Raw genomic sequence first — 24,253 nt, forward strand, 5'->3', positions numbered from 1 at the left:
ACAAAATGTCTACAGTAATGCGATATGAACTCGTTCTCATTCCAATCCAGCTGACTGTAGCTCCCAATACTAAACGTTGCACGCAGTGTCACTATGAGCTATTCCGTCTCAATGTTAGCCGCGCAGCCGGCTGCAGTGGCCGAGCAGTTCTAGGCGCTACAGTCTGGAACCGCGCGACCGCTACGGTCGCAGGTAAGAATCCTGCCTCGGGCATGTGTGTGTGTGTTATGTCCTTAGGTTAGTTAGGTTTAAGTAGTTCTAAGTTCTAGGGGACTGATGACCTCAGATGTTAAGTCCCATAGTGCTCAGACCCATTTGTTGGCCGCGCAGCTGTTTTGTACAAATCGCCTAACTAAGAGTTTAATGTTTAAATGTGTTTTCCTTCAGTTTTACTACCGATCCTTGTATTTGCAGCATTTTATAATGTCTTCCAATCATAACCATGACTCATCTTTGAAATTGCTTTTTCCGGAAGTGTTTTTCTTTATTCAGGCTCTATTTCTTTTATTCCTTTCTCTCGCTTTTCTGATAATGGATACGACAGTTTCCGCACTGTTAAACACTTCCATCTGATCATCAACATCCGAGCTAGGTGTCGTGATGGTTCGCAAGCTAATATCCTGTTTAAGAGTACCTTGGTTCAAATCTCCGTTTGAACAACCAGTCTCCTAAATTATTTCAGGTGGATAGCTGAACGATTCAGTAATGAAGTTAGGAGAGTTCCTTGCCCATTGTGTCTCCCTTACCGACCTCGATTTAATAAAAATTTTAATTTCTCCTTCATTTCTGAAATTAAGCGCGTTGAAGACGTCATGAATAATCATTATTTACGCACTCTTCAAGACATTCGTTGTTTTTTAGCTAGAAACTATTGAGGTTTATTGAACAATTTAGATAAGTTTGTGAAAGTGAATTTCTCAGGCTTACTTATCAGTATGTTAAGAATTGTCGTTTGTTTGAGTAGAATATTGGTTTATTTGTAAGACGTGAGTTGTAATGTTTCTTATATAAAAGGTGAGGAGACAGTCTGGTAATAATGCAAGTATAAGCTTTTGCACAAATTCGTCTCTCTTTATAGTAACAAAATAAAACGTCTTGAAATTCAGCAGCACACAAGCACAATATGTTTACGCCGTAAACATGTGAATCATTCAACAGCCAATTCAGCACGCATTTAACTCTTTCCCGCATGGCAGAACTTAAAGTGCAGTCCACTTTCAACATCGCAAAACTTCATGGAGATGGTTTAATGCACTAGCATCCACCGGAACATCTGCGTACATCTGGTGTAGTACAGGAAAGTCTTTGGCTGTAATAGGTCAGGATGTCTGCTCACAGTGACGGAAAAAAAGCAGGCTGTGGTACCGCTGCTTTCTTCTCTTCGTCATAAAGAGTTTGCGGGCCCTGCTGACAGGAAACGAAATAATTATATTTTGAGCAAGTGAAGGTGCAGTCAGACTGCTACTGAGAATAAGGGACGGATTACAACTTCCAGTAACACACTGTATTTGAGGAGTATCGACATTTCCGAGTTTCTCCTTTGCGGTGGCATCTATTCGTTTGCCAACTGACCGCCACGGCGTGACAGCGTTTTTCTGGGTGGCAAATGTCTCCAGGTCGATGGTAGCACTTTGTGAGGTCTCGGCCGGCGCGTGTTGGATCGCTGACCCGCAACGCGGTGGAAACAGATGGCCGCGCGCTGCAAGTGGCTGGCTGTAGCGAGCCGGCCACTGCCCGCCTGATCTGTCTGGAACGAGCAGCCGGCTCAACTGACAGCCAGCTGGGCGTAGCGGACCGTGGAGAGGCCGTCCGCACCGCGCAATTACGCCTTCTGATGAAGAGCAGCCGTCTCCCGGATTATGGCGGCGGACGCTGATTACGAGCCTTCAGGAACGTGTCTTCTTTCGTGACGGACTAAGCGGGCTTGCTCAGCATTTCCCCGTACGAATCCGATGGTGCTCGATAATTACACTTTGCCAGGTAGGGAAGTCCCTAAACTTAACGGCGTTGTATAAATTTGAAAACATTGATACGCTTGGTGCAAAACGCTTAGCTACAATGCATCTAGACACACATCCGTGACTAACTGCAAGGTACTTTGTGACAATTATTGAACTACACTACTGGCCATTAAAATTGTTACACCACAAAGATGACGTGCTACAGACGCGAAATTTAACCGACAGGAGTAAGATGCTGTGATACGCAAATGATTAGCTTTTCAGAGCAGTCACACAGGTTGGCGACACCTACAACGTGCTGACATGAGGAAAGTTTCCAACTGATTTCTCATACACAAACAGCAGTTGACCGGCGTTGCTTGCTGAAACGTTGTTGTGATGCCTCGTGTAAGGAAGATAAATCCGTACCATCACGTTTCCGACTTTGATAAAGGTCGGATTGTAGCCTATTACGATTGCGGTTTATCGTATCGCCACATTGCTGCTCGCGTTGGTCGATATCCAATGACTGTTAACAGAATATTGAACTGATGGATTCAGGAGGGTAATACGGAACGCCGTGCTGGGTCCCAACGGCCTCGTATCACTAGCAGTCGAGATGACAGGCATCTTACCGGCATGGCTGTAACGGATCGTGTCTCCATGTCTCGATTCCTGAGTCAACAGATGGGGACGTTTGCAAGACAACAACCATCTGCACGAACAGTCCGACGACGTTTCCAGCAGCATGACTGCCAGCTCGGAGACCATAGCTGCGGTTATCATTGACGCTGCATCACAGACAGGAGCGTCTGCCATTGTGTACTCAACAACGAACCTGGGTGCACGAATGGCAAAACGTAATATTTTCGGATGAATCGAAGTTCTGTTTACAGCATCATGATGGTCGCATCCGTGTTTGGTCACATGGCGGTGAACGCATATTGGAAGCATGTATTTGTCATCGCCATACTGGCGTATCACCCCGCGTGATGGTATGGGGTGCCATTGGTTACACGTCTCGATACCCTCCTGTGCATGTACAGTCCCGGCTTGGCCTCATCCGATTTCTATCTGTTTTTAGAACTTAAGGAGCACCTTCTAGTATTTCTCTTTGTTAGTGATGAAGCGGTGCGAGCATAGGTGAGATTGCAGCCCCATCAACAAGGTGAGACGTTCTACAGTGACGGTATCAACAAACTGGTCTCCTGTTGGGAGAAATATGTCCGCCGCACGTGTGTCTATATTTAGAAACAAATACGAAAACATATGGAGAATAAAGAAGCAGAACGTTAATAACGTTCGTTTTATTTTGAAAGCTTTAAGAGTTTTCGGAGACATTATTTTCCAGCACTCCGTCGAAGAAATAACGTTTTCGTGTTGAACCCTTTCCTTTCCTGCTCAAACTATGGAAAACTATAAAGGATTTGATATCTGGGGAGAATAGTACTAAAGCAACTAAAAATAGAGTAGTGCATCAATATATGCCCCGTTACGTTATATTCATCGTATCTGATCGGGTTATTACCTTACTACGTCAATACCATCAATTTGTAAGTAGGCTGTTTAATTTTTTATGTTGGTAACGCCACTTAGCGCTCTGTTTTAAAATCACTGACCGTGCTGTGAAGTGTGTGGCTGTTTGGATTCATTGTCGGAATATTCGCTACTGTAACGTTCGGCAGTTAGATGTGAATAGCGCGTAGCGTTGTGCAATTGGAGGTGAGCCGCCAGCAGTGGTGGATGTGGGCAGAGAGATGGCAGAGTTTTGAGAGCGGACGATCTGGACATGTGTCCGTCAGAGAAAGGAAATTTGTAAGAATGGAAGTCATAAACTGACAAACATACTATGACTTTTGAACACTATTGAGGTAAATACATTGTTTGTTCTCTACCAAAATCTTTCATTTGCTAACTATGCCCATCAATAGTTAGTGCCATCAGTAGTTAGAATCTTTCATTCGGCTGGCAGTATTGGCGCTCGCTGTATTACAGTAGTTTGAGTAACGAAGATTTTTGTGAGTTAAGTAATTCATGGAAGATGTAGGTTATTATTAGTCAGGTCCATCGTTTTGGAGGGATTATTGAAAGTCAGATTGGGTTGCGCTAAAACAAATATTGTGTGTCAGTTTAGGGATGATCAGAATAATTAAAGAGAGAAATGTCTGAGTACGTTCAGTTTTGATCAGCTATTTGAATATCAAATAACGTAAGAGCGGTATCAGCACAGTCATTTATAATTTTTGTAAGGGAACGTTACAAGTTTAGAATAAGTAAACCAGTACGAAACTAGATCATAAACATCAAAATGCTCACAATTATTTCCTTTTACGTCAGCAGGGTCCGTAAACTCTTTTTGACGAAACGAACAAAGGAGCCTACCACAGCCTGATTTTTTCTGTCTCTGTGAGCAGAGATACTGACTGACCTATCACAGCCAAAGACTTTCCTGTATTACACTAGAGGTAGACGGGTGTTCCGGAGGATGCTAGGACATTAAACCATCTCCATGAAGTTTTACGACTGTTGAAAGTGGACGGCACGTTGATGTCCTACCAGGCGGGAAAGAGGTAAGTGTGTGCTGAATTGTCTGTTGAATGATTCATATGTTTAGGGCGTAAACATATTGTGCTCGTACGCTGCTGATGTTCATGACGTTTTATTTTGTTACTATAGAGAGAGATGAATTTGTGCGAAAGCTTATACTTGCATTATTATCAGACTGCCTCCTCACCTTTTATATAATAAAGATTACAACTCACGCCTTACAAATAAAGTAATATTCTTCTCAAACAAACGACAATTATTAACATACTGATAAGTAAGGCTGACAAATTCACTTTTACAATCTTATCTAAATTGTTCAATAAACCTCAATAGTTTCTAGCTCAAAAACAACGAATGTCTTGAAGAGTGCGTGAATAATCATTAATCATCACGTCGTCAAAGTGCTTAATTTCGGACATGAAGGAGGAATTAAAAATATTGATTAAATCAATGTCGTTAAGGGAGATACAAGGGTCAAGGAACTCTCCTAACTGCATTACGGAATCGTCCAGCAATCCATATGAAGTAATTTAAGAGGCTAGTTGCTCAAACGGAGATTTGAACCTAGGTCCTCTCAAACAGGATATTAGCTTGTGAACCATCGCGACACCTCGCTCTGATGTTCATGATCAGATGAAAATGGTTACCAGTGCGGAAACTGTCGTGTCTATTATCAGAAAAGTGAGAGAAAGGAATAAAAGAAAGAGAGCCTAAATAATGTTGAACACATTCGAAAAAGCAACCACAAAGATGAGGCATGATTACGATTGGAAGACATTATAAAATGCTGCAAATACAAGGATCGTTAGTAAAGCTGAAGAAAAACACATTTAAACAGAATAAAAGAAAAAAAAACATTCGTTATTCGATATTCATTGCTATAATTAAAAGGAATACGAAACTGATTACGCATTGTCAGTATTGCGATACAGGCATGTTGGAGCTTACGATCAAAATGGAAGACAGAATGAACGGAGGCATCGACTCTCTGCCTCCACCTCGATATTTCGGCTGCAAAATGTGCTCGTACGAAAGACGGGAGTCATTAAAAGTCAGCGCGTTATCTTTGCATTAAGTTAGATTTTCAATGACAGCTCTTCCACAAACACTCACCATAGATGGCTGAGGGTAGTTGCCTCAGTGGCTGGTTTCCCAACGCTATTCATATACGTAGTGACAAAACATAGCACGAAACGCGCCATCAATACCTCTGTTTATGTCAAAGGTAGAGACGATACTTCGTTGGTATTTTACGCTTAAAAATTCGTAATGTATATGACGTATTTCTGCTCCGCGCTCTCTTTATTTACATCAGTTGTGCAGAAAAATCAATTTAATCATTCGTCTTATACCTGTATAATAAATGCAATACATTATCAAGTTGCTACATACACTGCTCATGTTTAGAACACTCGCTATTATTAGACGCGGCGAGTACAAAATTTCGATGTTTGATACGACCTGAAAAAATTAATTAGCTGTTAACTGGAGACGACTAGCTGGTTAATGAGCAGCTATTATACGTTGATCGACTTCTGTAGCGTTATTGGGAAAATAGCATATAGTTAGTGCTTTATAAGGGATCCCCAGGTCGTTACAGGCAGAAACATACGAGTATGTCAAACTGATCTATTAGAACACCCCCAGATCGTAAGCCCCACGTGGATTTCCCATCAATATTAGGTTGTAGATCCCGCAGACTTGGCACGGATGCCCCTCATCTCGCTTAGTGCTGCTGAGACAGTGAAATTCAGCGATTCACTAATCTCTGTCCTTGCCCTCCAAACAGTTTTCAAGTGTTCAGAATCCTTATCGGAGCCTTTGTATGATTTTTGTGTTAAAATTCATCACCTGCTCAGCTAATAAGATCATATTACATCCAAGTCTGTCCTAGAATCTAAGGATTATCTTGCCTCTCTTTTCCGTCCGCAACTCTCTCTTCAACATTTAAACAAAAAACGATTATATTTTTTTCACATTTAATCACTCGTATGCCGTAAGTACCGCCATTCTGAGACAACATAAATGCTGAAAAATGGTGGCAAAACAGCTGGTCGCCGGCAGACCCCTGCAGTTCGTTAGGGCATCTGTAGACTCTTTGGGAGGTTATATTCAAAAGAATTGCTTACAAACTAAGTAACCTTTCGTAATCTAAAGGTATTTCTAACAATAAAAAGAAACTCAGATACACTCCATTTATACCATACCTTCAGCTATTTCTTGCTTTTACCACTTAGACATATACCGTCTCATTGCCCAGTTAATGACTTCTCGTAGGAAGTTGTGATATATCTGCATGGATTGGTAACTATCGATCTACGGCAGTCTTACTGGTAGTGGTGGATTGTGGTTCCTTTAACTTACGACTTCTTTAGATGGATGAGAGTTTTCAGGTATTCTTTGCGCTCGAATATGTGACGTGGTATTCTTTATGCCCTTTTGTCGAGATTTGTATTTAATCCGTTTGCTTAAACCAAATGTGACTGTGGAAGCGTGCTCAAATATCCTTAGAGTAAATGGTGTTTAGTTGTACAACGAAGATCTGTCCATAAAAAAAACGGAGTGTCAGCTGAGGTTCAATGTTTTTTTAATGTAACTGACACCTGGCAACGTCCTTGCCACAGTGGATACACCGGTTCCCGTCCGATCACGAAAGTTAAGCGCTGTCGGGCGTGGCCTTTACTAGGGTGGGTGACCATCCGGGCAGCCATGTGCTGTCGCCATTTTTCGAGGTGCACTCAGCCTCGTGATGCCAACGACCGAATAGTAGCGGCTCCGGTCAAAGAAAACCACCATAACGACCGGGAGAGCGGTGTGCTGACCACACGCCCCTCCTATTCGCATCCTCAGCTGAGGACGACACGGCGGTCGGATGGTCCCGATGGGCCACTTGTGGCCTGAAGACGGAGTGCTGCTTTAACTGACACCTGAATAATTTTCTCACCTCCGTCTGCACTGAATTCGGTGACTGTTTCCCTAGACGATAAAAACTCAGACAAATAAGTTAAGCCATAAGTAATCAATTTTTATTAGTAATTTACACTAAAATAAAGTGTACCGCAGCGCTTACTAGGAACTTTTACTAGAATTTAATGTGATGAAACAAGTGAAGCATTCTCAAACCCTTTCTTCGTGCAGAGACTGTGTCAGCAAAACGTCATCTAAAAAGTTGCCATTTGTAATGGCAGAGAATCGTGCCCTCATTTCAGTGTTACAAACGTATCTGCGCCCATTCTTAAATGTCAGTTTATCTCACTCTTACGGCGCCCACTTTCATAAGGTGGTACTCACAGACACCAACATGGATCACATCTCGCACTTCACATTTCACACTCTTGCAATAGCCATGATCATTATCACAGATTCCAACGGTCCGTATGTGAAATGTTCGTAGTACGGAGAGCACCAGGGTAACATTTAAATTTCAGTGAATACTCTGTTTATGCTAAAATGTTTCCTTATATCTGGAGCACTCCAAAAAACTACATAACATGATTGTTCCCTGCACTGCTTGTCATGGCCACAACGACTTATTGTTATCTACAAAAGATGTTTTCATGACGATCCCTTTACGTTTTATTTGTCGCAAGAGAGCTAGCTAAAAAACTAAAAAACAATCTACCTATAAAAAGAAAGAGAGATGAGATGAAAAGCCTTAAGAAGAATAAAAGGAAGAAGGTGATGAAGCAGGGCCAGTCATAGGGAAATGAAGCTAAATATCTTCACTATGTGGTTTACTGCTGCATTTAGAGTAACAGCTGGGTCGCATGCCAGAAGTATTTCAAGTGGCCACAAATTGATATGTTGGCGCAGATTGTGAGGGTGAAGAAGAAATTGTGGTATTTGAATACTGTCATAACGAGTTGCAGTTACTAGTTTCATGGTTATTAAGCATTAAAGTAACTATACACATTTCAAAATCACATTAAAATATTCTCTTATTCTTAGTAAAGATGTTTTAAGATTCCTTATTCCACAATCTAATTGTTCGTTAAAAAACTTTGTCTTAATGTTAAGACGATATTTCTAACAATTTCAACGTTTATGCAGTAATTTCAATATTTATACAATAATTTCAGACGAAATTACATCTCATTCTTTCTCGTGGGTGGGCAAGACAGGAAATACGCAAGCATATATTTGAAAAAGTGTAAAAAGCGCAAAATATACAGTTGTAAGTAATTTTCAAGTAGGGTATATTAGCTTATAGTACAAGGTGATTTTTTTTATGTCTTTAAGAATTTTTTTTTTCCGTTCCCTTTCCGTTCCCGTTAGGGCACGAGTTCCCATAAATAGCAATCATACGAAGACAGGAAGCAGTTATTTAGTTCAAATGTTGTGCGATATTGCACCATCACACCCGATTTGATCCGTTCAAGGAATACCATTTTGTGACTAGATCTATCTTGAAGGCAGTGCAGCACATGCTGAGATATTCACTTCTCGAACATGTAAGATAAATTAGTGCGCTAGAGTTTCAATTTTACTGTGAAGAAACTTAGATGATGGCAGGTCGCTCAATGTTCTTCCTCGTCGTCCGCCGATTTTGGCGCTCCGCCGTCGGCAGACTGTCAGAACTTCCTCCGACGTAGCAGTTTTCGTCGCTCGCGAAAGGGGAAATGGAAAAGGGGAGAAACGCCTGGAGCTCGAAGTCCGCGGCTTACAGTCCTGTAATTGACACGAAATGGCGAGGCAATTAGTGGCAGATTCTTTCGGTACTTGAGTTTCCAGCAATTAGCTTCAGTTATTGATTTCGTTCGTCAGAATTCTATCTCGGTAAAGTTCGGTTTCGGATGCCAACACAACTGAGTGCTCCTTTCGATGAAAGGTGCACGATGTTCTAATGATGCGACGATGTACCTCATGTTCCATATACTATAGAAAATGATTAATATTTCACTTTGTATTAATATTCTGATTTGTAACGGTAGTAATCGCTGACGCCTGCTCTGAATTCAAATCTGCGCTGCCGTACTGGGGGTAAGCAGTCACAGAATCGGTCACACATTTATCTCTGTAGTTTTATATGGTAAAAGTTGCAATTATACAGTGTGTTCAGAAGCAGTCTGTAAAACTAGTTAAGGTGTTCTGGGGAGGTTATGTTGAAAATAATTGTTCAGAAAAAATGAGATATGTTGACCCTTTTCTAAGTAACATCGAAGCTACTGTATCAGACAGTTGCGCGCGCAAATTCAAGCTGCCTCAGAGACGGTGTCTCCAAACGTGTTCTTCGTTCGTTCACTAAAACCGAACAACAGACCGATACAAAAATTTGACACGTGACGGAAATAATGATCGAACCCGAGCCAAAGGCGGAGCACTCTAGTGCGCTGTCATCTATGTTATGAGAACAACTGACATTAACTGTAGAGGGCGAGCCGCTTGAATTTAGGCGCGCAACGGACTGATCGAACAACATCATCGCTAATCAACACGGACACGGCGCAACGTATCGAAGTTTTTTAACAGTCTTTTTTCTAAGCACAACCTACCTTGAAACACCCTTTCAAGCTCTTCAGACTGTTTCTGACCACCCTGTATAAAGCTCGCTTCTAGCGCTAAAGTGTAGATCTGCATCGTTCCTTAGGCTTAGACGTAACTTAGAAGAAGATTGGCGGTTTTCAGCTTATAACAATATCAAACATGTTCCATTAGTTAGCCTTTGACTACAACGTCCTCAGCCTTCTCTTGTCTTGCTCATTAGCTCCTGTAGTGCAGGCTGTCAACAGTGCCAAGATATAGCTGTACTGCATCATTACAAACGAACCCTTATATAGATTAGAGGTATGGCAGTACGTTTCAAATAGAAATTTTCATTTTATATGCAGCGCAGCATCTGATTGAACCAAACATACACTACTGGCCATAAAAATTGCTACACTAAGAAGAAATGCAGATGATACACGGGTATTCATTAGATAAATATATTATACTAGAACATTACATTTTCACGCATTTTGATTGCATAGATCCTGAGAAATCAGTACCCAGAACAACCACCTCTGGCCGTAAAACGGCCTTGATACGTCTGGGCTTTGAGTCAAACAGAGCTTTGATGGCGTGTACAGGTACAGCTGCCCATGCAGCTTCAGCACGATACCACAGTTCATCAAGAGTAGTGACTGGCGTATTGTGACGAGGCAGTTGCTCGGCCACAATTGACCAGACGTTTTTAATTGGTGAGATATCTGTAGAATATGCTGGCCAGGACAGCAGTCTAGCATTTTCTGTATTCAGAAAGGACCGTACAGAACATGCAACATGCGGTCGTGTATTATCCTGCTGAAATGTAGGCTTTCGCAGGGATCGAATAAAGGCTACAGCCACGGGTCGTAACACATCTGAAATTTAACGTCCACTGTTCAAAGTGCCGTCAGTGCGAACAAGCGGTGACCGAGACATGTAACCAATGGCACTCCATACCATCACGCCGTGTGATAAGCCAGTGTGGCGATGACGAATAGCCAGCCGCGGTGGTCTCGCGGTTCTAGGCGCGCAGTCCGGAACCGTGCGACTGCTACGGCCGCAGGTTCGAATCCTGCTTCGGGCATGGATGTGCGTGATGTCCTTAGGTTAGTTAGGTTTAAGTAGTTCTAAGTTCTAGGGGACTGATGACCACAGCAGTTGAGTCCCGTAGTGCTCAGAGCCATTTGAACCATTTTTGATGACGAATACACGCTTCCAATGTGCGTTCACCGCGATGTCACCAAAGACGGATGCGACCATCATGATGCTGTAAACACACCCTGAATTCATCCGAAAAAATGACGTTTTGCCATTCGTGCACCAAGGTTCGTCGTTGAGTACACCATCGCGTTCCTGTCTGTGATGCAGCGTCAAAGGTACCGCAGCCATGGTCTCTGAGCTGATAGTTCATGCTACTCCAAACGTTGTCGAACTGTTCGTGCAGATAGTTGTTGTCTTGCGAACGTCGCCATCTGTTGACTCAGGGATCGAGAAGTGGCTGCACGATCCGTTACAGCCATGCTGATAAGATGCCTGTCATCTCGAGTGCTAGTGATACGAGGCCGTTGGCATCCAGCCCGGCGTTCCGTATTACCCTCCTGAACCCACCGATTCCACATTCTGCTAACAGTCAGTGGATCTCGACCAACGCGAGCAGCAATGTCGCGATACGATAAACCGCAATCGCGATAGGCTATAATCCGACCTTGATCAAAGTCGGAAACGTGATGGTACGCATTTCTCCTCCTTACACGAGGCATCACAACGACGTTTCACCAGGCAACGCCCTTCAACTGTTTTTTTGTATGAGAAATCGCTTGGAAACTTTCCTCATGTCAGCACGTTGCAGGTGTCGCCACCGGCGCCAACCTTGTGAGAATGCTCTGAAAAGCTATTCATTTGCATATCACAGCATCTTCTTCCTGTCGGTTAAATTTCGCGTCTGTAGCACGTCATCTTCGTGGTGTAGCGATTTTAATGGTTAGTAGTGAAATTAACTGTCGCCTAGTGTATGAATACTTTTCATGGCTTCTGATACTGCAGTATACTACATAATCAGTCTAACATGTGGTAAAGGTTTTTGCTTTAAAATCTATCCAGTCCTAACCACACTGAGATAAATTCAAATTGCAGCGGAATCTCGTCATAAAGGCGGATATCCTTTGTTCATGGCATTGTGTATGCTGGACCGATCAATTGCAGGAAGTCATCACTGCATGTTGGATTTGTCGTCGAAACCAGAGCACCTTGAAGTTTGGAAGTAATTAAAACTTGAGTCTGTTTGGAAAACTTATACAGATGATTCGATTTTGCAGAGAACTGCTTACAAACAACTAGTGTCCAGGTGTGGATCCCAGTATAACATAACACTCAACCTACTATAAAAGATAAATAGTCCATCACTCCTCTTGCAAGTCAAGCCGTGACCGATAACGGTGCACAGGGTGTCCCAGAAATGTTGCGACGAACTTCGAAGGGATGTAGCGAGGGTGTTCTGAAGTGCAAATCGAGGATATGAAACCGTGTCCACCGTGCCCAGGAACGTCGTCGAATGGCGCTACCATGCGTCGAAGCTATAGGTGCCAGCACCGGTCACTAGGTCACACCTCCGGCAGTAAATGTGACTTTGTACGCTGGCGGACCGTAGGTGAAAATGTTTGCAATGTTGTTGGTTATTCAGTGGTAGCGACTGATAGCCACCATCGCCAATGGAAACGATGGAGCTAGCTGCTGCTAGCCTTGGCTCCTATTAAAGCGATCTCTGTTGCCTTAGTGGATGACTGTTTTGGACTGAATTCCCATCTGCGTTTTCTTTTCATCTGGAACCCTCCAAAATCTCCATTGTTTTTCGGTATACAGGAGGAAAAGAATTGCGGATGAAGATACGTGTCCAGAACAGGCGTCTGCCAAGGAAACAGGGCATTTCTCTCGTAACAGACAAGGCCCATCAGAACAGCAGCTACCTCCATCTTCACCACTGACGATCATGGCAAGCAGTCGTGATCACTCAGTAACAAACAACATAGCAAGACGTTCCGCGTACGGTCCGTCAGCGTACAGAGTCATGTTTACTGCCTTAAGGCAGCATAGTGGCAGGTGCTAGCTCCCATAATTTGGACGAGTTGTCTTTTCATTGGATGACGTTTCCGGGAACGGGTTCCTATCCTCGGTTTGTCCCTCAAGACATGCTCTAGATCTCCACGTAGTATCTTGCTACACTTCTGGGATACCCTGTGCTGTCTGAAATAAATATACGAAGTTTCGGTCGTTATATTATCAAACCAGTGATTTTCGAAGATACGTGTTAATCTGAAGCTTAAAACGTCTGTGACATATTCTATATCTCAGTTACTTATCGGAAGCCATCTTACGGTCTGAGGCGAGTAGGCTACCACTATCACTTTCCCAGTTGGGTTTTCCAGTCGCAAATCGTATGTGGGAAGAATGGCAGTCGATAAGCGTATGTATGAGCTCTAGCTTCTCGGATCTTGCTTCTGTAGGCACTTTGCGGTATTTATATGGGAGGGAGTAATATATGGTTTGAGTCGTCTTCTAACGGATTCCTCTTCTGCTTTTAACAGTAAATCTCTCAGTGATACACATCTGCTACCTTCTGGTATCGCCACTGTATCTAGAAGAGTATGCGAGCAGAGCTCTCGTGCCCACTGAGGTTACCCGTGACGAACGTGCCGCTCTTTATACGACCATCCCTGTCTCCTCCACTAAACTTGCTCGGTAACGATTCCACACCGATTAGCAGCAATCAATAATCGCTCGAACGAGTGCTTCAAAATATGCTTCTGTCGCTGACACAAGTCCTTAGGTTTTTTGAATGAATCTCACCTAGCGTTTGCTTTCGCCACAACTCGGTTTATGGCCCATTCCACCTTAAGTCTTCCTGCTCGATGTTTTACGGTTGACACTGGTTCTTGTGACTTGTTGTCTAAATCTACATCTACATTTATACTCCGCAAGCCACCCAACGATGTGTGGCGGAGGGCACTTTACGTGCCACTGTCATTACCTCCCTTTTCTGTTGCACTCTCGTATGATTCGCGGGAACAACGACTGCCGGAAAGCCTCCGTGCACGCTCGAATCTCTCTAATTTTACATTCGTGATCTCCTCGGCAGGTATAAGTAGGGGGAAGCAATATATTCGATATCACATTAAGAAACGCAGCCTCTCGAAACCTGGACAGCAAGCTACACCGCGATGCAGGGCGCCTGTCTTGCAGAGTCTGCCACCTGAGTTTGCTAAACATCTCCGTAACGCTATCACGTTTACCAAATAACCCTGTGACGAAACGCGCCGCTCTTCTTTGGATCTTCTCTGTCTCCTCCGTCAACCCGATCTGGTACGGATCCCACACAGATGAGCGATACTCAAGCATAGGCCGAACGAGTGTTTTGTAAGCCACCTCCTTTGTTAATGGACTACATTTTCTAAGGACTCTCCCTATGAATCTCAACCTGGTACCCGCCTTACCAACAATTAATTTTATATGATCATTCCATTTCAAATCGTTCCGTACGCATACTCCCAAATATTTTACGGAAGTAACTGCTACCAGTGTTTGTTCCGCTATCATATAATCATACAATAAGGAATCCTTCTTTCTATGCATTCACAATACATTACATTTGTTTATGTTAAGGGTCACTTGCCACTCCCTGCATCAAGTGCCTATCCGCCGCAGATCCTCCTGCACCCCGCTACAGTCCCCTAATGCTGCAACTTCTCTGTATACCACAGCATCACCCGCGAAAAGCCGAATGGAAACCCCGACACTATCTATTAAGTCCTTTATATATATTGTGAAAAGCAATGGTCCTATAACACTCCCCTGTGGCACACCAGAGGTTACTTCAACGTCTGTAGACGTCTCTCCATTGAGAACAACATGCTGTGTTCCGTTTGCTAAAAACTGTTCAATCCAGCCACACAGCTGATCCGATATTCCGTAGGCTCTTACTTTGTTTATCAGGCGACAGTGCGGAACTGTATCGGACGCCTTCCGGAAGTCAATACTGCAATAAGTCTTTCCAGATATTCATGCATATAAGCTACATTTAGTTTAATTTGGGGCCAACTGTCAAGCCAAGCTCCAAGTGCGTATTCTCTGCAGGTTGGCAGAGGGTACATATTCTCATTTAAACATATCGTCAATAATGACGGCAGTAGTGGAAATGAGCTTGCCGCCTTGGTGCAGGTCTTATTACATTCGACGCCACATTGGGCGACCTGCGCGCCGGATGGGGGTGAAATGATGATGAAGACGACACAGCACCCAGTCCCTGAGCTGAGAAAATCCCCGACCCAGCCGTGAATCGAGCCCGCGCCCCTAGGACGGCAATCCGTCACGCTGACCACACAGCTCTCGGGGGCGGACATTGGCGGCGGTATAACATACCTTTGGGTTACCACTGAAGTAAAATTTCTTTCTGACGGTTTCGCACGGTTTAGAAAATACGTGTTGGATTATATCTGCTAGGAAATTATTAATTCGGTCTCGTGTACTAAATGACACTACGAAACTGCTTCTAACGCCTTCCGGAAGCCAAGGGACGTAGCAACAGGCTGCGCGCCGTTTGCTGCGGCACACTCGACATTACGAACGAACAGAATGAACTTCATTCCGGTAGTGTTTTATTTCTTGAATTCATGTTGATTAATGAAAACTTTTGTTCGTCAACAGTCCACGAACGTAGAACGTGTTCCACAGTTCTGCAGCTGACTGACTTAAGCGACATGGGCTGTGATTACGCGCGCCTTACAGACGCGCCTCCTTAAAAACGAGAATGACATCACCGCTTCGAACTCGTCGTCGTTGGTGTACTCTATGGTTAAAGAGAAAAAGAGTAATACACAAAGTATTGTATGTCTGACGTCTAAACAGGTTAGGAGGTCAGTTCACTAATGTGAGACACTACGAATGGCGCAGCTGCTAAGAACAGTATGTGTATGCGGAGTATTTGCTTGAGCAGTTAGTTGCGGGCAAGTTGCCGTGCGTGGCAGAGCAAGGCGAATTATCAGTGTGGACGCTGGGCAAAGTGGTCACTCTGTTGCACCGTCCTAACTTTATTTATTTCATGCACACAGTGCCTTTTTACTTTAATTTTACGGTTATTTTCATAGCTATTTTCACAAACACTTATTTTCAGAGACATGTGTATGAGGTTCGGAAAGTGTATGGGGCTAGAAGAAAATATTTTGTACGTTTTATTCTGATTTGAAAACCCGTTACATCAAAAAATTTTATTTTATTGTAATACTTATTTTCTGCCTTTTAGTCTTGTGTGTGTGTTTCAGTGGCCTCAGTTGATCTTCTTGGAGCACGAAGAAGTGTGTCAGGCGAAAGAGATGCTCATCTGCTGTAAATTTGTTCTTGGTTGAGCACGTCGTTAAGCGTCATTGGCGATCGATTCAACATGAGCTTTGTTGGCATTTGCAAGTTCGACAGCTTTTCGGAAACTCCTTGAGGCCGCTCACGCCATTTGGCTGATCTTGCAGATTTACTAGCTTCCGATTTCTGCTGAAGGTTCTCTTGTCGTTTTTGCTTCTCCTTCTCTCGTTCGCCACTTTACCGTCAAAAAAACTGTCACTGTGGCACAACTCCCTAATAATATTATTACCTGTTGCTGGAAAGTATTGTGACCGGAAGCTGACAAGGATCGGAAACGACTCAAAGAACCAGCATAGGCTGGCCGGCGGGCCACGAGCCGTCAGCAAGAGGACAGGAAAGAGGTAAACGCACAACGGAGACGGGACGGCTGAACAACAAAGTTCAAACGAGTAATCCTAGAGCGAAAACCGAAGTCGTAGCGAACGCGTGGACCACTTTCCGATACTACCCGCACAACATGTCGGTCCTGGAGGACAGTCGTTGCCAACCCAGATCAAACAGACAAGAAAGAGAGTTAATGTTGCATCTCCATCTAGTTCTGAGCTATGTTTAAAATTTCGTCCCGACTTTTGTTTAAAATCGTTTGAAAATTTAGCCCGGACAGACTGACGTACAAGAAACTGCCCTATTAAGAGTGTATTAAAATGAAACTGATATATTCACTGAAAATACCAGAACTGCTTACAGAGATGCTACGTAAAATCTTAAGTCAACATATGGTTCATATAATAAAATGAGATAACTAAAATTATTACTATGTGTATAAAATAATCATTGACAAAGTTTTGAATGTTTGAAACTAAAATTTTTTATGAAGTTCATAACTACTAGCAAGTATACGCAACGTCTACAAACAGTACGGCATTATGAAACTCATAATACGAGGTATGGAATGAACAAGTATATACTACTGTTTAACAAATAAGCAAACAGATTTTTTAATTGGATTCATTGGCCTTGAGCTTGCATAACATAGTGGACTCATTCTTTCATAAAATATACAGGTACTGGTAGAAAATTGTCCAATGAGTAGCACGAAAAACTTCTACACATGTACACAACTGACAATCTCCAGGGTGCTAATCCATTCCTACTATGCTATATATTTATCTAATGTCTTGCGCTGCCTAAGTATGTACATGTTCCAATTCTCTGTTACTCCATCCTCTCATCCCCTCTCCCACTGTCCATCTGTTGTTCACACCTTTTCTGTCCACCTCCTCCAACCCGTCTCCGAACCTTCTCTTTCCCTCTCCTCCTAGCCCTCTCCCTGACCATCTCCTGCTACCCCTCTGTATGTCCATCTGCTGTTCCCTTCTCTCTTCGTCTATCTTCTCCGCCCTCCACTGTCCATCTGCTCTTTCTCCCTCCATTCATTTCCTCTTCCTAATTCCATCTAGCCGGCCGAAGTGGCCGAGCGGTTCTAGACGCTACAGTCTGGAGCCGCGTGACCGCTACGGTCGCAGGTTCGAATCCTGCCTCGGGCATGGATGTGTGTGATGTCCTTAGGTTAGTTAGGTTTAAGTAGTTCTAAGTTCTAGGGGACTGATGACCACAGCAGTTAAGTCTCATAGTGCTCAGAGCCATTTTTTTTTAAATTCCATCTCCTTCTCCCCCACTGGTCATCTGCTCCACCCCACTCTTTACTGCCTCCTTCTCTTCCATTCTCTGTTCATTTAGTCCTCCCTTCTTTCCATTCATCTCTCCCGCCGCTCCTTCTCTATCTCTTGGTCCTCCTGTCTCTGTACACTCCTTCCTCTTTCTTTTCTTTGTTCGTATCCTCCTCTCCCCTCCTTCTGTCTATTTTCCCCTCCCCGTCTCCCAGTCCATCTCCTTCTTCCACTCTCTTCCTACACCCTTCCTTCGCCTGTTTATAACTTGCACCCCTATAGCAGGTTGTTGGCTGTTATCCCCACAGTATTTCCTTCCGCACCGTAAAAAAACATGTGTACCAAATTTCGTTGAAATGGTTCGAAAGGTTTAGAATGAGCTTTTCTCCAGTGGCTTTGACCGTTTACGCACATTTTAAGTGTATTTCAGATATTTAATGTATTTCACCTGTCTCTCCCTAAATTACGCAGCTCAAAATTTATGACGTCGTATCTCCTGAAATATGTGTCATTCAATGATATAATTTTGCAGCAAAATCCATTGGTATATGTGGGTATTGTCTTCTAAATGTGTTGCGAATAAATATGGTAGTCAAGAAGAAATAAATTTAAACGTCACACATGATGTGGCTATTTTTCACGCAGCTCCGTGCTTAGGACATCATATCTTTTGAACTTTGCGTCGTACATCGTACAATGATACAATTCCGTTGGTACATTAAGTTGTATAAGTGATTCTGTGTGAAAAATGTGCCCTGGATACAGTTAGTAGTAAAGGAATAATAAATTTATATATCGTGCTTTATTCGGCAATGTTACTGACGAACAGCGAAAAAGTAGTAAGAGATTAACTTCTTGGCATTTATTACTTTGTGGGTCTCTCATGCGACAGTAAGTTTCTTAAAAATTTGGAATTATGTGTAAAGTTTGTTGCAAGTCACTAAGTGCTCTCATTCTCAAGTATTGCATGGGTAAAGGAAGAGTTTCCGCACGTCGTGAGCTACACTGTGCTTCTACCACGACCCCTTTGATTGATCGGTGCAACTTATCCAGCAGCGATTATTTCCAGACAGTAAGAGATACCTGTTGCAAGTTTGCTTAATGTCAGTCCAGTGGTTTAGGAGGAGACGTGAAACATGTATACGTGCACTCTAAGAAAGACAAAAAGAACAAAAATAAAAAATATAACCAGGCACCACGAAAGACAAATGCTTACAATTTCAGAAAAAAGTGGGTGCAATATTTAAAGAAAAAGAGCTTCATAAATTTGTGAGGTGACGGGCGAGTCGTCGCGGCCTGAAAATATTCTGAGGAAGTTCTGAGGAAGCAGCAGCCGCACGGACCGCTCGGCAGGGCGAGCACGTGGTGCTAAACGTTAGCCGGTCGAGAGGGGTGGCCGGAGCACGTGGTCCAAAGGCCGCGTGGCTGGGAATTCCATGTGGACACTGTGTCAAGGACGGCGCTTTGTGTCGAAGGAGATGTCTATGCCAGGAGTGCCCAAGATGGCGGACTTCGTCATCCATAATAGCATACATTTCACAGTTCGTATACAAATTAGTAGTAGCCAGATGAACCATGATGCCTCAAAAAGAAACATGTACATCACTAATCAAAGTATCCACGGGTGTACTGCCGGTCTACAGTGTCCAACGGGCTTAATATTTCGGCGATCATACATGTCGCCATCATCAGGTGAACTGACGGACTGAGCTCCAGTGAACGTGCCGGCTGCTCAGGGGGAACTGGCTTCGGTCGCAGCAGCGTTCGATTTAAATACCCTCCGCCCGCGGCGCACTCCCTCCGCCATCCGCGCCCCGCGCCACGCTCACGCGGTGGAAACAGATTGCGGCGGCGTCTGAGATGACGTCGGTGTGATGACTCTGTCCGCCGTAGTCGTCACAACTACACGTTTGCTCGATTTATTCTTGATTAAACCAATCGCTGGTTCCCAAGCCTTGCTAAGATTATAGCCACAGTCACGGTTTATGAGGTCGTCATTGGTGCGAATTTCGATGGCCTCTCTAACAACGCTGTCCCAGTATCTCGACGTCTGTACCAGAATCCTCGTGCGTTCATACTCCGTAGCGTGATTTTCCGACAAACAATGTTCAGCGACCACCGACTTGCTCGGATACATCAGTCGAGTGTGCCTCTGGTGTTCACGGCATCGATCCTCGGCGGTACGCATCGTCTGACTAATATACGACTTGCCACATTGACAGAGGACAAAACACAGTTCCGAGCCGGTGTTTCTTCAAAATGCGTGCGATTTTCCCCGTGAGTGCGCCTGTATATGGAATAAACGAATAAACGCAGTGCCTACCTCCTCCCTCGTGATTTCATCCGTCCCGTATATATATATATACACAGGGTGTTACAAAAAGGTACGGCCAAACTTTCAGGAAACATTCCTGACACACAAGGAAAGAAAATATGTTATGTGGACATGTGTCCGGAAACGCTTACTATTAATGTTACAGCTCATTTTATCACTTCTCTTCAAATCACATTAATCGTGGAATGGAAACACACAGCAACAGAACGTACCAGCGTCACTTCAAGCACTTTGTTACAGGAAATGTTCAAAATGTCCTCCAGTAGCGAGGATACATGCATGGAATCCCTGCTGTTGCGATGCAGCCCTGGAGAATGGCGTATTGTATCACAGCCGTCCACATTACGAGCACGAAGAGTCTCTACATTTGGTACCGGGGTTGCGTAGACAAGACCTTTCAAATGCCCCTTAAATGAAAGTCAAGAGGGTTGAGGTCAGGAGAGCGTGGAGGCCATGAAATTGGTCCGGCTCTACCAATCCATCGGTCACCGAATCTGTTGTTGAGAAGCGTACGAACACTTCGACTGAAATGTGCAGGAGCTCCATCGTGCATGAGCCACATGTTGTGTCGTACTTGTAAAGGCACAGGTTCTAGCAGCGCAGGTAGAGTATCCCGTATGAAATCATGATAACGTTCTCCATTGAGCGTAGGTGGAAGAACATAGGGCCCAATCAAGACATCACCATCGATGCCTGCCCAAACGTTCACAGAAAATCTGTGTTGATGACGTGATTGCACAATTGCGTGCGGATTATCGTCAGCCCACACATGTTGATTGTGAAAATTTACAATTTGATAACGTTGGAATGACGAAACTAAAATGAGCTCTAACATGGAAAGTAAGCGTTTCCGGACACATGTCCACATAACATCTTTTCTTTATTTGTGTGTGAGGAATGTTTCCTGAAAGTTTGACCGTACCTTTTTGTAATATATAGTCATTGGTCAATACCTATAATTGTTCCAGATATATTTGCGCTGAATTGTTTAATTGCTCCACACTTATATATATATATATATATATATATATATATATATATATATATATATATATATATATATATATATATATATATATTTGCGCTGAATTGTTTAACATATATCGGCCGGTGTGGCTGAGCGGTTCTAGGAGCTACAGTCTGTAACCGCGCGACCGCTACGGTCGCAGATTCGAATTCTGCCTCGGGCATGGATGTGTGTGATGTCCTTAGGTTAGTTAGGTTTAAGTAGTTCTAAGTTCTAGGGTACTGATGACCTCATAAGTCTCATAGTGCTCAGAACTATTTGAACCAATGACTTTCACAGATATGAATTTTAGGTAGAGGCTCTTGAAACTATGAGACATTCTAAAAAGTAAACAAATATTGTGTTCAAAGAGAAGATATGTGTTTTTTTAATAGACACCTCGTATTATAACTTACGAAATCAATAACTTGAAAAATCACAAAAAGAATGGCGTTGGTTGCGTCGTAATACGTCAGCTACATCCCTAGAAATTGCGAAGCGGTCTTGCTTAAAATATACGAAACGTGCCGCTGTTGCATATTCCGAGATGCCAGCGTGAACCTCACGTTCCTCGTAATCGAGATGTGACTGACATACTACGATGCAACAAACACTGTACTTATTCGAATATACACTGTTATTAAGTGGTGAACTGGAAACGATACAGACATCCAGTCGCAGATAATGAAAAATAAACAAAAGATTTACTCGTTCTTGCTTTATTGATCTTTACTACAGTACTAGAATGGGCATAACTGTAACGAGAAACGGAATATCACTGGCTAGAGTAAGCACAGTTGATGGCTGACCAAGGATCTAACAGAGGGGTAAATGATAGCTGCACGTAGTTGTGTGACTGGACATCTGTATTGTTTCCTATCTACTTAACAAAGTAATTACCAATTCGTACAGCATTTGCTGCATCGCAGTACGTCAACGATTACGAGCAACATGAGGTTCACCTTTGCATCTTGGGATGTGCAATAGTGGTGCGTTTCGTTTATTTTAACCGTCAACATCGCTCTGCAATTTCTCGGGATGTAACTGATGTATTGCGATGCAAACAACGTCATTCTTTTCGTGATTTTTCACGTTGTTGATCGTGTAAAAATAATATGGGTTATTCGTTAAAAATACGAAAGTTTGGGTTGAAAATAAAGTTTGTTCAAGTATTAAAATGTCTCATAGCATTTACTTTCGTCATTCCCTGCCTTGCGTTTATACGTGTGAAAACCGGTTTTCAACATCTGTAGTTGTTTAATTGTTCCAGAGGTATTTTCACTGAAACGTCTAAGAGCCTTGTGCCTGGTTTCGATGGAAATACAGGGAAGGTATCGGTCCCAGGAATTCCAAAACTATCAAAATCTCATCAATAGTTCATCAGACACAGGCCCAGACATAGAAAAAATTTGAATACACGACTTTAGTTTATATATGTAGGTATACAAAAGTCAATAAAATATGTTAAATATGACAACAAATTAGATTTTATTTTTCCATGTAGTAACGTTCTTCTACTATGCTTTCGCTTGATCATGAATGAAATATACGTGTATTTTCTAATCGTAAAAGTTCTTTTTTATGTGACGTCATTAGAATTTAACAGTATTCAGACTTTTTTACGTTATTTATACTGTGAAACCTAGTTTCTTGTCGAATTCCACGAATCCAGATCAGCGGGAAGTCACAATATGTGACATAAATAGCTGAATCTTTTGATTGAATTGATTTAGATGCTTAAATGTTTTACGCTGCCATAGTATCACTTACATTGGTATGTGACATTAAGAAGAACTTGACATTCCAACCTGCTCTAGATAAAAATGCGTCTTAACAGACGAAAACACAGGTAAGTGGATAAAAAAGGATAAAAAGTATTCTCTACATAATTACAAATTAACGATTCTCGTATTTTTTCTTTTACTTATATGTGATACCCTACATCTCTGCAGATTTCATGATTGTAGGTCAACAAGCAGTACCCTACAGATTTGATGAGCGAGTTTTCGATTATCAAAATATGTGACACAGATGGCCGTATTTATTGATTGCATTGTCTTAGAAACTTAAAATGCTTACACCGCCAAGCAACCGTAGAGCTTGGTAAGTGGCATAGATTTGAATCTGATATGCCAATCTGTTCAAGAGAAAAAGGAGTCTTAACAGACGGACAGACGAACAGAGACAGACGGACGAATGGACAAAAATGGTACAGAACCCTAAAAATGAATTGTACTTGTAGTGCAATATCGAAAAAAATTCATTTCAATTTCTTTGTGAAACTATGAAACAGTCGTACAAACAAATATGCATAGATAATGTACAAATGTGTAACTGTAGAATCCCGGATAGTTTCTGTACGCTAGGTACGGCTGATTCACTTGCCTACAACGCGATTTCCTAAATGTTTCTACGGACATGTCTCGTCGTACCTCAATAGACGGTTACTGCTTTCGTCTACGGCCGTTTGCGCTTGGCAGTTGACAGCTGTGAAAATCGCTGCCAGGTGTCAGAGATTTCCTGCAGTGGACTCGATTATAGTAGTGTCTTAGTAGTAAAGAATAAATGTATTAAAACTTTGCAGATGCGGCGTTTTTCACGCATGTCATTGTTTCTGACGCCATGTCTCGTGAACTGTACCTCGCACAATGATATCTTTGTGTAGGTACATTAAGCGGCATGTTTCAAACATGTTGCGAAAAGAATTGCTAACAAAGAGTAATGAATTTAAACGTCATGCATGATGCGGCAGTGTTTCACGCATCTCAGTGTTTATGGCTCTTATCTACTGATCTATGCGTTATACAGTGCCACAATTTCGTAGGTACATTCAGTGGCATTTGTGGTTATTGGTTGCAGATTGTGTCGGGAATACAGTTAGTAGCAAAGAATTAATATCTAAACGTCATGCATAATGTCACACATTTTGACGCATGTCACTGAT

The 24,253-nt window shown here is 42.8% G+C and overlaps 1 protein-coding gene and 1 pseudogene across 1 annotated transcript in view; one reads left to right on the top strand and one right to left on the bottom strand.

Moving 5' to 3' along the window:
- Nucleotides 1-24,253, bottom strand: part of LOC126267888 (atrial natriuretic peptide receptor 3) — a 423,241-nt gene that overhangs the window by 94,837 nt on the left and 304,151 nt on the right. The gene's annotated exons all lie outside the window — the stretch shown is intronic.
- On the top strand, nt 7,093-7,210 carry LOC126268361 (5S ribosomal RNA; annotated as a pseudogene).

This window comes from Schistocerca gregaria, chromosome 4, assembly GCF_023897955.1.
Source record: "Schistocerca gregaria isolate iqSchGreg1 chromosome 4, iqSchGreg1.2, whole genome shotgun sequence".
NCBI lineage: Eukaryota > Metazoa > Arthropoda > Insecta > Orthoptera > Acrididae > Schistocerca > Schistocerca gregaria.